General features: G+C 38.2%; 1 pseudogene; it reads right to left on the minus strand.

Moving 5' to 3' along the window:
• Positions 1–972: 972 nt before the first annotated feature.
• Positions 973–10,600, minus strand: LOC147900798 (putative serine carboxypeptidase-like 23; annotated as a pseudogene).
• Positions 10,601–17,964: the final 7,364 nt, after the last annotated feature.

Raw genomic sequence — 17,964 nt, forward strand, 5'->3', positions numbered from 1 at the left:
CATGGTTTTGATTATTAGGATACTTTTGCTCCCATAGCTCGACTAACCACAATTTGTAGTGTTTTGGCTTTAGTTGCCCAAAGGGAAGTTGGCTCGTGTTTTAGGTGGATGTAAAATCCAACTTTTTGAATGGAGATCTCAAGGAGGAGGTATACGTGGAACAACCACCAGGTTTTGAGATCCCCAGTTCAGAAGGTAAAGTCTGTAAACTGAAGAAGGCACTTTACGGGCTGAAAGAGGCCCCACGAGCGTGGTACTAGTGAATTGATGCCTACTTTCTGCAAAACGGGTTCAGGAGGAGCCCATCTGATGCAAATTTGTATATCTTCAGAGAAGAAGGCAGGTGTATGATCATGGTCCTTTATGTGGACGACCTTGTCATAACAGGGAACCATAAAGAGAAGATCTCGTAGACAAAGCATTTGCTAGGAAGAGGGTTTGAAATGACAGACTTCGGACTGATGCATTTCTGTTTGGGGATTGAAGTTTGGCAAGAGCCGAAATAGATCTTCATTTCACAGCTGAAGTATGCTGGAGAGATACTGAAGGCATTTGGCATGGCTGAGTGCAAGACGGTACCCCTATGGAGGCACTTCGTGTTCAAAGTACTGAAAGAATGTGTCACTCCTTATCAAATCTTCCATTGCAAGAAGATTCAATGTGCGTGCGTGTGTGTGTGTGTGTGTGCACTCGCAAAGAAAGAGAGAGAGAGAGAGATAGAGAGAAGGGGGGGGAACTAAATGCAATCTTGGAGATAGAGAAATTCAATGTGTTTCTAAATAAAAGATTACCATTGAGGCGACTTAACCGTATATTCACCCGCCCGTTATCACATGCGTGCAACAAAAGGGATTTGGATACTCCATATATGATGTGTAAGTCATAAGAAAATAAAGCCCCTTATACTGTTTAAATATGTATATTTTGAAAGAATAAGGAGTGCTTGCCTAGCTTGTAAGTTGGCGTAGTGAATTAGAATGTGGGTAATGTTTCCCCAGCCAGGAAGCTCCTAAACAAAGCCAGTGCCCGTTCAGGTTGTATTGCAGGCACAAGATGCCCGGCTCCCCTCACGGTAGCAAACGTGAAGTTCCCTTTCTATTTCTGCGTCCAACCTCCCACCTGCAACGCGCACTCACAATCATTATCCATTTCATGTATATACACCACCAAATCTTCATCCAGGATCCCCCTCGCCTAGCTTCATCCCTCCTACCTGATTCTTGTAGTTCCATGGGTACCATGGAACCTCCACAGGAAGCTCCAGCTTCTTAATCCATTGTCTAGTCCCCAGTGTTGACACGACTCCGTCGGTATCGCCACTGTAGACACAATTAGTGAGGTCAGAGACTTTTCCCTGATCACAAGCTCAGCCGGGTCAATTATCTTGAATCGGGAAGCTGTTGCCGTTTGCTACAGAAACCCAGTTAGCCATATTGAATATAATCGTAATCGACTGACTTTAAGATATGTCAAGACGAGGCGGCATTCGGTATAATATTTAAAATTATCTCAATTCGTCTCGGCAAGTCTCGAAAGACAAGATTACAGCTAGACGATACCTGTAGATCCAGATCTTGAGCCCTTCTTTGAGTAGCTCACGATATAATGGTATCATTGACTGCAACATATCTGCTGTTTCATAATTGTGGAACACTATGGCACTGCCAGTTATAAGAAGGTTTCAAAGTCATGTCATTGCGCCTTGGGTAGCCACACGAAAAACGATCGCTCATTTTCAAAGCCCAGATAAATAACGTGGGGATGTGACCACTTTCTCCGGCCAGAGTGCGACTCAAACCTGCAATTTTCCCATACAACTGGTGTTGTCACATGCAAGGCAGCCTGCACTTCCGGACTGTTGAGAAATGGCGTAACTGAATCGAGGCATGGATTGTAAGCTAAGTTGGAGAAGAAGGCCTTCTGTAAATCACAAATTTATTGACTGTGTAAGGGCAAATAAAGTGGCAGGAATAAACCTGCCTCCTGATTGTGAATTAGACTAGCCATTGAGGAAACGATTCGACTTGGAATCGACCTGTGTGCGAGAGGTTGAATTCGGATTGCAGTTGCCGAGACCATAGACATTGTAGATGTCAATTTGGGCCATATCAGCATTGGCTTGCTGAACTGCCTGGTCGCAGATTGGGTTCGATCCTACGTCGATGGGCAGATCATGAGCAAAGTCACAGTTGGCCACAATTTGTCCATACGTTTCATCAGAGATGAGAGAGTGAGAGAAATAAAACAGTGAAGTGCCGGAGTTGTCACTGTAGGGGTCGGTCCATGCGTTACCGATCTGTGTAAGGCGAAGAACATTCTTTCAATCCAAACTCTCTCTTGGGATCTCTTCCTAATTAGAACTACTGAAGAGCATTCATACCAGCACAGGGCGCAAGAGCTTACAGCGAAGCCTTTAAAATTGATGTGAAAACCTTCAGACATTTTGTTCTGCTGCACGATGACGCGCGCCAGAGTGGGTATGTAGTGCCCTGCAAAAGAACGAATACACTCAAAATTAAGGCGCCTGTATCACTTCAAATTTATGAAGCCGATAGCCGTCCTGATAGCCCCTTTCTAGTCCTGCAAGCAGTCTGATTGGAACTCCCCTTCGCCCTATGATGGTTGCAACCTGAGATCAACAGCCCCATCTGTTGCACATTGGTCACTCACCTCCATAGCTTTCGCCTATGATGTAGAAGTCATTGTGCCTGTATTCCGGAAATTTGAGGACCTTAATTGATCTGAAGAAGAATATTTGGACGTTATTACCAACAGCCTTGTCTGCGTATTGACTATAGTCCGATGAGTCCGATGAGGTGTTCGAATAGGAAAAACCAACTCCAAAGGGTGATTCCAAGAAAATTATGTTGGCAGCTGTGCAGAGGATCACACCGACATTCCTTGAGTGTCACGGAATAAAACAACGGGCAATGCAGCTTCCTTATAAATGCACGGATATTCATCCGCTTGACTATAGCGTGTGCATTCGTCTTGGGCTTGGTACTCGGTCTGTGTGGATGGGGATGTTCTTGATGATGTTGCATTGTTTTGATTCGTGAACACAGATCGTGGAAATGCTAAACCTAATAGGAAAGAAACAAGTTCAGGACATGAGACATACATACATTCCAACATTTGCTTCTCATACAAGTGTAGAAGATTGTTTCCTAGAAATATCAAACCATAAACCCTAAATAACCAATCATGTTATCCAACATCCATTTCAAAACAGTGCAAACTATGATTTAGGGATATTTAAAAAGTACACAACTTATAAATGAACAATGTTTGCAGGCCAACTGGCAACATCACTCTGTGAATACTAGGCTATCCACCTTGTAAATTGAGATATGACGAGATGTCAAAACACATTACGTCATTTTCATCAACATTGTGTGCGTGTAGTTTAGTTAGCAACAAGTCCATTGTCATCCATTCTCGGGGCTCATTCCGGCACAATTAGAGTTTACAATCCCATAAAAGCTTTATTACATGCCTTGAGTATAATTGATCACTTGATAGTGTGGACCTGCAGCCGATAAAAGCCCATAAAATCTTTATTACATGCCATGAGTAATCGCTTGATAGTGCGGACCTGCAGCCCACAAGAAAGTTGGCTATTTCGCCAAGTAACCAACTGATAGCATAGTAATCTGACATGTCTGACCATGCGCCATTTGGTTGAGGGTATGCATCATTTCTTACGTATAGCTTTGGTGCAAACCAAGGAAATCGAAAAAGTGTGAGATGTTTAAAGAAAAGGGCCGAATCTGCCAGCTGACCTTTGGTCCACGAGTGCTTGATCAGAGTGAGTCGAGTGTTATCGATGTGAAAGGGACCTAATTCAAAAAGCGCTCCGACCTACTGAGGAACAGCCTGGCCCTGTTCGAGAGTTCACATTTCAGAAAACTAACCTTGAGTGTCTATATCTAAGGTGTGATCACATCCAATTTCCGATATGTAACATTATTCATCAAATTCAATGGAATGTGCATTCAAAGATAGAGAACATATTTATTTTTCGATACATAACATTATTCATCAAATTCAATGGAAAATGCACTCAAAGATAGAGACAACATAAGAAGCTACAAAAGCATATAGGCAGGGAGAGAAACACACAAAAGAAAAGGAAAAAAAAAGATGTTATCAAATATATCAACAAGTTGTCTATAGATTTGGGTAAGTTATGTAAGAAGAAAATTTTATGGTCCTTATAAGTAAGAGACTTTCATAACAAACCTCAGAAAGAATTCACAAACCCAACTAGCTCTCATTTCTAGTTCTACAACTAATTGCAAATCTCTTGCAAATCATGAAGGTTCCATCTTCTTAAGAACATCTACTCTTGGCAAGATAGAGCCTGATGATGATGATGTGGAAATGAAGGTAATTTGAGTGTTTCCATAGCCTCAAGGATACTAGATATCCATAAGAGGATTTTCTATGGATAGAGATCACTTTAAACTAAAAAACAACAAAGAATTGCCATTAGAGTGCTCTAAAAGGTAGGCATGATCAAATGGGCTTCACAAAGGAGTGCCACACATTGTGGCTACAGTTCAAACTAAGTAGACTCAAGTTTCACCTAATAAAAAGGACCTATGTGTAGGTAGTGAAGAGACAAGAAGTCATACATAAAAGTGACTTCTACACCTTCTATATGAGCCTCAGGTATTTTTGGCTCTATTATCAGTTTTAAAGTACATTTAGCATTGGCTTGTCTCTTTGTTGGGACCAGTATGCCTACCTATATGTGAAATAGAACCTCATTATAAATATTCACCACATGTCTAAGATCATGCCATAGTACATTGTAGAAGTTAGCACTAGTAGTAGATGATGAGATGGCACTCCTATGTAGTGAATATCAATGCCATTGTAGAGAAAGCATCACCAATGCACATATTAATTATCACCAACACTATTTTGATACTAATATCTCAATAGTTCTTAAAGACTTATAAACATCCAATAAATTTTGAGTTTGATGGGCATCAAAATAAGCATCATTATTTTTGGGAACATAAGCATCCATATAAATGCTGAAACAAACACCAAATAAACCTTGAAAGTCTTTCTAAAATAAAAATTTCACAATCTCAAAAAATGTCAAAGAGGCATCCATACAGAGCCTAGAATAAATAATCACGATTTTAGGAAGATAAATTTTTGCTCATGTGTGTAATTGTATGACCAACCTAGTCCATGCATGATAAAGGAGGCCCCCCCTTAAGCCATGTGGGCAACTTGGAGCCCTTGAAGATCGTATTAGATTATTCAAAAAAATCCCAATTTCTAGCTTGGAAGTATTTTAATAAATTGTAGCCTTTCTCCATGAAAAACTAGAGAATTAGGCGAAATAAACTTCATTATCATTCACAAAATCATGAAATATTAACTATGTTCTCCCTTAATAATTGAATCGTAAGACAAATCATGCAATAATATTACACTAAAAACTTGAACATAGTATTGTGAAATCAAACATCATTGAATTCTCAATTTGTAGTATTTCTCGGAGAATCGAACCAATTCCATTCCTCCATAATTCTATGCAGGGAGAATGGTTCTGAAGTCATAGTCTTTTAAAACACCTTGGAATTTATGGAGTGAGAATCATCTCATGAACCTTGGTTGTGTTCATAAACACCTTTAATCATAGCTCTTACATCCTAATCATGCAAAAAATGAACTATATTCCTAATCAAAAAACCCTACGTCTATTTACTATAGTCCCACGTAGGTGTCAAGTCACAATTGTACTGTGGAGTCTCAAAACTCCATATTGTACTGACGCAAGGAAAATAAATCAAGTCAAGAATTACAATTGTCAAATCAAAAGGCTTTTGCAACTCATTACTCAGAATACTTACACACAAGAGCAAAAATAAGATGCAAAATTTGATAGATGTAATCTCCATTTTGCCCACAAAAAAATGCATGCCATCCTACATGCTCTTCGTATCCCAAGAAGCACACAAATATCCTTTGTGGTCCATAGGTGCCCGCAACTCGTCCAGGAACAATACGATAATATCCTTGGTGCATGTATCCCCCAAAACATAGTCTCAAACTTGGAGTTCCATCAAAAAATTCGAATCGAGAATGAATCTGTAAGACAAAATAATATCAATCTTATGCACAAATACATAGCTAAAATAAGTCTCACTTATTGCAAAAAAAGTAAAGCAAGAAAAAATATAGCTTATTCACCATGGAAAAGTAGAATGACCGCAAACATAGAATACAAGCTATGACAGAGACCCATTCTGCAAATTTAGCTGCATTGGATGAAATGGAAAGCTCATTTGAAGTTAGGATCGTTTTGAAACGAGAACCTCAGTATTTGAGCTTTGGTAGAGAGGAGGTTTCAATCCTCTCCAATCCTTTAAAAGAGGTTAATGACAATGTTATCCTGACCATTCTTAGGTAACGTTTGTTTATTTGTTGCTACTTCAATGATCTAACATTTGTTTATTTGTTTATAGTGTAGTTATATCTCAGTTTCCTAGTGTAGAATGCATATCAATTCTATGAGCTAATGTTTGTTTATTTCTTGGTGCAGTGTAGTTATTTCTCAGCTTCCTAGTGCAGTGCAGAATCGTGTCTACATGCTTGATGCTCTCCTTTCTTCTATTCTTATCTCTCCTCAAAAGACTATAGAAGATGTTTGTACCTAGTTAAGCCCTTTGAATTTAGATGGGGTGCGAGTCATCTTTATGCCTTATCATGAGGAGTAAGCTCCAACCTTATTTTTGCTATTTCTTTGGCAAGTTTGTGTAAAACAATAATCATTTTTAATCTGGTCATGTAGCTCACATTGGAGTGTGATCGCTTGGGACCTTACAGTCAACCATTTGTGGTTTGTGAATTCAATGGAAGGCTATCATGCCAACTCCCCAAGGTAATTATTCTCTTAATATTTTTGTTACTTTCTTATTTTGTATCTTATGATCATGACATATTAATATATTTAATATGTCATGATCGATAGTGCTACATATCGGCTAGTATCTGCTGTCAGAATAACCACGGAGCAACAAGACTGAGTAGAATTTAAACGAGGTCTACCAGTGGAGCAAAAAGATGGGCACAACTGTGGGTGGAGAGTTGCCTACAACTGCTATTGTTTCTTAGAGAGATTTTTGATTTGGAGTTACCAATCAAAATGGAATCATATATAGAAGCCGATCTACTGGTGTTTCGGGCTGAGAATATTTAGCATCTAATTGCTACCATTGGGAAACAACCTGAAAATATGACTACATTGCAGCATGTATAAAACCTTATCTTTGTACTTGTATGCTTGTTCAAGCCTTTAATTGGGATGTGTAAATCTCATAACTTTTTTATATTTTCCTCCAAGAGAAGAAGAGACTGAGTCTAATGAAAGCATGCTATCTTTATACTTCTATGATTATTTAAACCTTTATTTTTATTTGGAATGTGTGAATCTCATAACTTTTCAAATTTCTCCTCCAAGAGGAGAAGAGACTCACTCTAATGAAAGCATGTATGAAACCTTACTTTTTAAATTTTTGCTCCAAGAGGAGGAGAGACTCACTCTAATGAAAGCATGTATGAAACCTTATCTATATACTTCTATGCAGTCTAATGAAAAAACCATATTAATAATGGGGAACAACCTAAAAATATGACTACATTGCAGCATGTATGAAATCTTATCTTTATCTTTATATTTCTATGCTTGTTTAAGCCTTTATTTGGGATGTGTACATCTCATAACTTTTTTATATTTTTATAGCAGAAGGAGGATGTAGAAGACATAGCAAGTGAAGAAGAATACGATGTAGACTACTCTCTCAAAAAGATGTCATATGAAAATATGACTCTATTGCAGCAGATTGGAAGTTCATTCACCGCTATGTTGTTAATTTGACAATAACCTCATTTTTTTGAATTTGGTGAAGAAGAGATTTTAATCCTCTTGAATCCTAAGAAAGAGGTTAATGTCAACATATACAGACTTGCATCTCTATGCATTTATAACATGTACAATTCGAGCAATCATTAAGGGAAACATTATGGACCCTCCCACAAGTCAAATAGATAATGGCTCAGAGGAGTGCGAAATGAATGCATCAAAGAGTCAAAGGGGATAGAAGACCTCAAGTCTACAAACATGGCTTCATTGGAAGAATTGGGAAGCTCTTTTAATGTTAGGGTTATGATTCAACATAGACCTCAGTATCTTGAATTTGGTTGGAGAGGAGATTTCAATCCTCTCTAGAGCTTCAAATGAGGTCAATAACAATGTTATGATGGCCATTCTCAGGTTTGATACAAACTTTTTCTCTACTTGATAATTCAATATTTTGATTAAATCTAATAAGCTAATATTCATTTATTTGTTGGTGCAGTATAGTTATCTCACGATTTTGTAGAGCCGTACAAAATTGTGTGTATATGTTGGATTCTCTCCTTTCTCCTATACTTAGCGATAACAAAAAGACGATAGCCGATGTTTGTAAATGGTTACAGCCTTTACATTTACATGGCGTGCAAGTCCTATTTATGGTATATCACGAGAGGTAAGTATCATGGCAATCTTTATTTTCATCTTATACTGGCAACATTGTGTTAAATAATAATGGTTCTTAATTATTTGTGTAGGGAACAATGGAGTCTAGTGGTTTGGGACCTTGAATACAACTATTGTTGGTTTGTCAACTCGATTGCAGGCTTTCATGGCTCCGTACAAATGTAAGTATTCTATTAATTTAATATTACTTCTATATTATGTACCTTATGTAATAGACACACTAAGTTTCTTTAATATGTCATGATGAGCAGGTCGATTGAGAAGTTGGTATCTGCTATCAGAGAAACATGACAGAACAAAGACTCGGTAGACTTCTAAAAGCATGTAATAGTAGAGCACGAAGATGGGCATAGTTGTGGGTGGAGAGTTGCCTACAACTACATGTTGATTTTCAAAGAAATTTTCTCATTTAAGCCACAGATCTCATCGAAAGACTCTTTGGAGCTCAAATATTCAGACGAGGATATACAATTATTTAGGGCTAAAATCATTCGAGACCTAATTACTGCCATTAGAATAGAACGTGCAACTGAAGCAATATTAGAGCTTGCATTTAAGGAAGAGGAGACTGAGTCTACTGTGAAAGCACTACACACTACAGAAGAAGTAGAGACTCAGTGTAGACCTACAGCACCATAGCCTCCACTAGAGCATCAGAAGAGTTGCCATAGCCTCCGCTTGCATTTAAGGAAGACTAGGATATTGAGTCTACTCCGAAAGCACTACATACTACATAAGAAGTAGAGACTGAGTGTACATCTAGAGCACCACAGCCTCCATTGGAAGCATCAGAAGAGTTGCCACAGTCTCCACTAGAAGCATCAGAAGAGTTGTGATGCATGTATGATGTTGTGTTTGTATATATGCATGAGGAGCATATTCTCATGATGTTGTTTACTCCATGAATATTATGGTTGACATTTATTTGTTGCAATGTATGAATCATGATGTTGTTTTTGTTGATTATACACCAATTTTTGACTTATTACTTAAGTGGCATTTAGTCATGATATTTATATATTTATTTCATGCACACAATTTTATGATATGAATGTGTGATGATGTGATTATTAGGAAATATAACCTTTTGTGATGAGAATTTTGATATGAATATGTGATGATGTAATATTTGCAATATATTTCATGGCAAAGTATCAATTCTCAATGCTCCACTCACTTAAAGTACAACATTCCCAATGCTCGCCAAAATTTTATTCAGTTGGACAGTCTCCACTCACTTAAAGTAGAGCATTTCCAATGCTTCTCTCACTTTATTCCAACCCTTATCCTTATCATAGCGAACACATCGTGCCTTAGTGCACTTGTAATCTTCCATCGTAGTCCTTCCACAAACACTCTCTTATTTCTGATTAACTTGTATTCATCTTTCACTTTATGTCTTCCCTCACTTTCTATCACTCTTGAAGGAGGGGCAACTCACTGTGCATCCCTCGCTATTGCTCCCTCACTCTCCTTCTCCCACTTTCCCTCTAACACAATGACTAGTTACCACCCAACTTCATTTACTGAACTCAAATTCTGTCTTAGATCTCTTTTGTATGGACTAATGAAGGGAAAATCATTCGAGGAGGATATGTTACGCACATGGCTGCTTGATTTGAACTCAGCAGAAGAGGTGAATATCCTTAGCTTTCTTTTTCGCTTCTTTTAGTCACGTACTTCTTATGCAAACAAGTTAAATTTTTGTACAGGATATGGTGGTGGCTAGAAGCTGTATTGAAAAAAATGGTGAAGATGAGGAAAGCCAAGAGAGAAAATAAGAGTTGTTGAATGCTTACAAGTCGGCGGAAGATTCGAAACAAGTTGTGAGGAGAGTCTGTGAGGAGATTTGCGATGCCAGCCCTGGTTACGCATACATCATATGTGTTATTTAAACCTACATATATGAACAAGAGGTATCAATTTGAATAAAGGGCAATGTGCAAATTTGAGCCGAGGTTCGACTCTCGGCACCTCTCCCTTTAAGAATACAGTGCCTCCATACTCATCTTGTTCATCTTGCAGCTCTACCATTCCAAACTTTATTGCTGACTTATTCTCCCAACTTCAATCAAGAGGTTATTCTTGTCAAATTTTAGGACTTTAGTTTTATATGAAGCCCATATTGCATGCCATCGTTTCATCCGTGATGTTACGTGATTGTTGTTTAATGTTAGTATTGTAGCACACGGTTACCCAAACAATGAGTAGACAATAACAACTAAGGATTGAACACAAATCAATCAACAAGCACATGAGTATAGGCATCATCTTCTAACATCCTCTTCGTATCCTCCATAAGTTTTGGCCTACAACTTATGCAATATTTTTTAGCTCTTTTTTGTTGCCTCCATCTCTCTTGGGCATACTATTTATCTACTCTAACAATCGATGTTAAAGCATCTGGTTAACTAGCTTATGTTGTGCCTTTGTAAAGTCAACATGATTACACTTTAAACCTACCTCATGAAGAGGTTGTTTGAGCTGCAGATGAAGAAAGGGGTCTCCATTGCTTCTCACTTGAATGAATTCAATATTATTTTCAGCCAGCTTCAGGCTCAGAAGATGAATTTTGATGTGGAGACTAAGGCAATATTTCTCTTATGTTCATTGCCATCCTCATGGGATACCTTCCGTACAGCTGTCAGTAACTTTGCACCTGGTGGAGTACTGAAATTTGATGATGTTGTGGGTAGCTTGTTGGCCGAGGAGATTAGATGGAAGTCTATGGATGGCAACAAGCAAGATGCAGCCCTAAATGTGCAAAGGGGTAGATCAGAGTTCAGGGGGAAGTCCCAAGAAAGAGGGAAGTCATGTAGCAAATCCAAGGCATGGAACATTGAGTGTTACCACTGTGGCAAGAAGGGCCATATGAAAAATGATTGCTACGAGCTAAAAAGAGAGCAAAAGGATAAGGAAAAGAATGAAAATTGGGGTGCAAATCAAAAGAAAGAGAGTCCAAGGGAGGACAAAGGAAAAGTGAAGATCGAGGAGATCAATGCAATCACACATGATAGTGACAATGACGTTCTCTTCATGTCTAGTTTATCTGTAGAGTTGCTTACCACTTCAGATGATGCATATTCCCAGGATTGGATTTTGGATTCTGGTGCTTCATTCCATGTTACTCCCCATAGGGAATGGTTCTCCACTTATGACAGTGGAAAGACAGATTGTGTGCATCTTGGAAATGACTATGCATGTGACATAGTGGGAGCAGGTGACATAAATTTTTCTTTTGCAAATGGGTCTGCATTTTTTCTAAAACATGTGAGACATGTGCCTAAGCTGACCAAGAGTCTTATTTCAGTGGGTCAGCTAGATGAAGCTGGTTTTCACACCACTTTCGACTTTCAGAGTTGGAAAATTCATAAGGGCTCTATGCTTTTGGCCAGGGGTGCCAAGTGTGGGACTTTGTATCCCTTACATGTATCAGGGGTATTTGATCATGTTGTTGCAATAACCGAGCAGCCAAGCACTTCTCTGTGGCGTTGCAGGTTGGGGCACATGAGCCAGAATGGAATGAAACTCTTATGCCGTTTGGGTTATGTACTGCATTTGAGTTTCTCTGATTTTGAATTTTGTGAGCACTGTCTCTATGGGAAGCAGACTAAATCAGCCCATAAAAGAAGGGGAAAGAAAGAGTTTGAAAAGCTTGATTTGGTGCATTCAGACGTATGTGGTCCCATGCCTACACGGTCATTAGGCGGGGCTGAATACTATGTGACATTCATTGATGATGCAACTAGGAAAGCGTGGGCTTATGCTATAGCTCGGAAGAATGATGTGTTCCAGGTATTTCAGAAATGGCTGGCCTTGGTTGAGAATCAGTCAGGTAGAACGATTAAATGCCTACAGACTGACAATGGTGGAGAGTATCTCTCTCATGACTTTCAACATTTCTGTGATACACGTGGGATTAAGAGGGAGCTCACATCCCCTTGTAATCCAGAGCAAAATCCAGTTGTAGAAAAGATGAACCGTACCATTCAAGAAAGGTTGCAATGCATGCTTTCCAATGCAAGTCTTTCTGGTGGTTTTTGGGCTAAGGCAATGAAGATTGCAGTGCATGTGATCAATAGATCACCTAGTAAGAGTTTGGATGGTGGTATTCCTGAAGAGGCATGGAGTGGCAAGAAGCCCTCTTACTCTCATTTGTGTATATTTGGGTGTGAGGCATATGCACATGTGCCAAAAGAGCTTCGAAAGAAGCTAGATCCTAAGTCTAGGAAATGCATCTTTCTGGGTTATGGTGAAAGTGGAGAGATGGGCTATCGTCTCTGGGATCCAGAAGCAAAGAAGATCATACGCAGCCATGATGTAGTCTTCAATGAGAAAAAGATGCATAAGACACCCATGAGGGATGTGGAAATGAGAAGAATCACTTTCCAAGATGTGAATCCACCTGCATATGTTGATAGACAGCAAGCTGTCCATGCACCAAATGTGCAAGAAATGGTACCACCAAGTACTCCCACAGGTATACAATCAAGGGTAGATGATGGATCATCTATTGGTGGAAATGATGAGCCAAATATGGCTGATATGCAAGTGGGATAGCACGCTGAAATTCCCTTTTAAATTTGGTGAAGAAGAGATTTCAATCCTCTTGAATCCTAAGAAAGAGGTTAATGTCAAAGTCATTACAACCATCCTCAGGTTTGATGCAGCCTTTTCCTTGGCTTTATACTTTGCTTATTTTGATTAAACCCAAGAAGCTAATACTTTTTTTTTTAATATAGTAATGTTATAGCAAATTTTCCACAAAATATACAAAGTGTTTCATATATGCTCGATCCTCGTATTTCGGAAGTGCTTAGCAACAAAGAAGAAACCATAGAGGATGTTTGCAAGTGGTTGAAGCGCGTTCCTATGAATGATGCACGAGTTATTTTTACAGCATATTATGAGAAGTAAGCATCAAACCCTACTTGTCTTTTCTATTGCATTACTAGAATTGTCTCAAACATAGTAATTATTCTTTATTGATAATGCAGATCACATTGGAGTTTGGTAGTCATGGAAATCTTTGCGAAGAAGTGCTTCTTTGCCAACTCAATGACATCCGTCCATGGCACTGTGTTAGAGTAAATATAGACTACACTTGTTGTCACTTCTTGACATGTAGATTGATATGAAATGCACATATTCACTGTTGTTATATGTTTTGATGTGCAGATCAGCTCCAAAGTTAGTAGGTGCTATCGACACAGTAATGCAGCAATGTGACTTGGCACAAAAAATAGAGTATATAACATGTCAGGTATCACATCAAGAGAATAGCCACATCTATAATTGTGGATGGAGGGTGGGCTACAATTGCTTTTTGGCACTTGGTCAAATTTTTGAGATACAAAATGACACAACACTGTCAACATATACGGATTTGCATCTCTATGCATTTATAACATGTACCATTAGAGCAATCATTAAGGGAGACATTATGGAACCTCCCACAAGGCAAATAGATGATAATGGCTCAGAGGAGTGCGAAATGAATGCCGTCAAAGAGTCAAAGGGGATAGAAGACCTCAACTTTACAAACATGGCTTCATTGGAAGAATTGGGAAGCTCTTTTAATGTTAGGGTTATGATTCAACATAGACCTCAGTATCTTGAATTTGGGGGAGAGGAGATTTCAATCCTCTCTAGAGCTTCAAATGAGGTCAATAACAATGTTATGATGGCCATTCTCAGGTTTGATACAAACTTTTTCTCTGCTTGATAATTCAATATTTTGATTAAATCTAATAAGCTAATATTCATTTATTTGTTGGTGCAGTATAGTTATCTCATGATTTGGTAGAGCCGTACAAAACCGTGTGTATATGTTGGATTCCCTCCTTTCTCCTATACTTAGCAATAGCATAAAGATGATAACCGATGTTTGTAAATGGTTAATCCTTTACATTTACATGGCGTGCGAGTCCTATTTATGGCATATTAGGAGATGTAAGTATCATGGCAACCTTTATTTTCATCTTATACTGGCAACATTGTGTTAAATAATAATGGTTCTTAATTATTCGTGTAGGGAACATTGGAGTCTGGTGGTTTGGGACCTTGAAGACAACTATTGTTGGTTTGTTAACTCGATTGCAGGCTTCCATGGCTCAGTGCAAACGTAAGTATTCTATTAATTTGTTGTTACTTCTATATTATGTAACTTATGTAATAGACACACTAAGTTTTTTTAATATGTCATGATGAGCAGGTCGATTGAGAAGTTGGTATCTGCTATCAGAGAAGCAGGACAGTACAAAGACTCGGTAGACTTCCAAAAGTGTTAAGTAGTAGAGCAGGAAGATGGGCATAGTTGTGGGTGGAGAGTTGCCTACAATTGCATGTTGATTTTCAAAGAAATTTTCTCACTTAAGCCATAGATCTCATCGGAAGACTCTTTGGAGCTCAAATATTCAAAGGAGGATATACAATTGTTTAGGTCTAAAATCATTCGAGACCTAATTGCTGCCATTAGAATACAACATGCAACTGAAGCAATATCAGATCTTGCATTTAAGGAAAAGGAGACTGAGTCTACTGTGAAAGCACTGCACACTACAGAAGAAGTAGAGACTCAGTGTACACCTATAACACCACTGCCTCCACTGGAAGCATCAGAAGAGTTGCCACAGCCTCCGCTTGCATTTAAGGAAGAGGATACTGAGTGTACTCTGAAAGCACTACATACTACAGAAGAAGTAGAGACTGAGTGTACATCTAGAGCACTACAACCTCCATTGAAAGCATCAGAAGAGTTGCCACAGTCTCCACTAGAAGCATCAAAAGAGTTGTGATGCATGTATGATGTTATGTTTGTAGTTTTTGTTGATTATACACCAATTTGTGACTTATTACTTAAGTGGCATTTACTGATGATATTTATATAATTATTTCATGCACACAATTTTATGATATGAATGTGTGATGATGTGATTATTTGGAAATAAATCCTTGTGTGATGAGAATTTTGATATGAATATGTGATGATGTAATATTTGTAATATATTTCACTCGCGAGTATCACTTCCCAATGCTCCACTCACTTAAAGTACAACATTCCCAATGCTCTGTAACATTTTATTCAGTTGGACAGTCTCCACTCACTTAAAGTAGAGCATTCCCAATGCTTCTCTCACTTTATTCCAACCCTTATCCTTATCATAGCGAACACATCGTGCCTTAGTGCACTTGTATTCTTCCATCCTAGTCCTTCCACAAACGCTCTCTTATTTCTTACATCCTAGTCCTTCTGATTAACTTTTATTCGTCTTTCACTTTAATCTTCCCTCACTTTCTATCCCTTCAAGACACTCTCTTATTTCTTACATCCTAGTCCTTCTAATTAACTTGTATTCGTCTTTCACTTTACGTCTTCCCAATGCTCCACTCACTTAAAGTATAGCATTCCCAATGCTCTGTAAAATTTTATTCAATTGGACAATCTCCACTCACTTAAAGTAGAGCATTACCAATGCTTCTCTCACTTTATTCCAACCCTTATCCTTATCATAGTGAACACATCGTGCCTTAGTGCACTTGTATTCTTCCATCCTAGTCCTTCCACAAACACTCTCTTATTTCTTACATCCTAGTCCTTCTCAGTAACTTGTATTCTTCTATCCTAGTCCTTCCACAAACACTCTCTTCTTTCATCCATCCTAGTAACTTGTATTCTTCTATGATCCTAGTTCTTCCACAAACACTCTCTTCTTTCATCCATCCTAGTGCTTCTCATTAACTTGTATTCTTCCATCCTAGTCCTTCCACAAATACTCTCTTCTTTCTTCCATCCTAGTCCATCTCCCTTTCTTTATCATCTCCCCACCCGTGGATGTCCTTGGCATTGTCGAAGACGTGGAGTTCAGAATTAACAGTCTCAAAGAATGGATTGCTAACTAAGGAGCACAGAGAGAGGCCAGAATTCGACAAGGTTCTCCTTTGACACACATGGAGAGAGAGGAATTTGATGCACAAGGGCATGCAGAGAGGGAGGAGACTCTCAAGATAGCAGAGAGTGAAAGACTTTTAAGACGTATGATAAAAGCATGACAAGATCTCTTAGACTTCTTAAGTAACCTTTGTTATCGTAGCTCTCGTCATGGGCGATTTGATGCGGATGTTGAGAGAACAATAAGAGCCTCATAGAGAAATTATAAAGAAACAATTTGTGATTGCTTAAATTTCTTCTTTGCATGTAATTATGTTGAGGATACAACTGTGGAGGCAGTGAAAGATTGGGTTATTGAGAAGATAAGAGAGACCAATGATGAGATCTTCTAGACTTTGGGTGATTAAGAAGAAAAGAGAGACTATATTAAGGTGTTTTTTGACACCATATGGCTTTAAGTTATATGATCTACTTCTTGTACAAATGTGATGTGCTCTTTTTGAAATGTACTCTAGTTTTAATAACATATCACCCCATTTTTTCTAATTTGATTTTTTAAAATCTTACCTTTTGTCTCTTTTAACAATGTGATGTCCTCTATTTTTAATGTACTCTAGTTTTAATAACATCTCATGTCATTTTTTCTAATTTGATTTTTTACAATTTTCCTTTTTGACTCAATGTTTTGTTTTATAAGAGCCTCTTTTTTTTAAATGTTTTATCCAAAATTATCTCACAAAATGAATTCGGACAATGCACGAGTCCAAAAATAATGAAATAGGTGTTGACATTGATCTTTTTTCTTTATCTTTTTTTTTGCAGACCATTGCTTTGTGGTTGCAAGTTCTGCACACTCGACAAAATATCAAGGACTAGTGTTGCATTCTTACTTTTTCTCCAACTAAACTAAAATGGTGTTTTTGAACACCACCTTTTTTTGAGAAGAGGCAAAAAATGCTTCGTTAAACTCAAACATATGATGTTTTTTTCTCGGCTAATGCAAAATAGGCACACTCCAAATTGTGAGTTTCATATACATGGCCAAATCTAGGGAAAAAGTCAATGGAGTGCACTCAATGCATTGTAATTACAACCCCTCAAAAAATACCATGCATTGGTCGAAACCTCAACATTTGACATTTTATTTATGTTGATGCAAACCATGCACATTTGCGAGATTTGGATGGACTGCCAAATCTATGGGAAAAATCAATGAAAAACATTGAATGTTACATGATTACAACCCCTCAAAAGTTCCCAAATTATCATGATTTTCCCAAATTCTCTAATATGGTGTTTATAGGTGCTTTTCACAATAAAAATACTATATAAACGTTTTTCAAACCTATTCGATTTCAAGATATGGTCTGCTTGATTTGCAAGTTTGCGCTTATTGGCATGTGAAGCTTTGGAGAACCTCGCAATGACCTTATGCTCTACTCTCACAAGCCTAAAAGCTTGACTTACTATAGTGATCAAAATCCCATTTTCCCAAGGTTGAAGAGAC

The sequence above is a fragment of the Dipteris shenzhenensis genome, chromosome 6, assembly GCF_047967505.1.
Source record: "Dipteris shenzhenensis isolate YYH24624 ecotype China chromosome 6, Dip_SZ_1.0, whole genome shotgun sequence".
In the NCBI taxonomy this organism is placed as follows: domain Eukaryota; kingdom Viridiplantae; phylum Streptophyta; class Polypodiopsida; order Gleicheniales; family Dipteridaceae; genus Dipteris; species Dipteris shenzhenensis.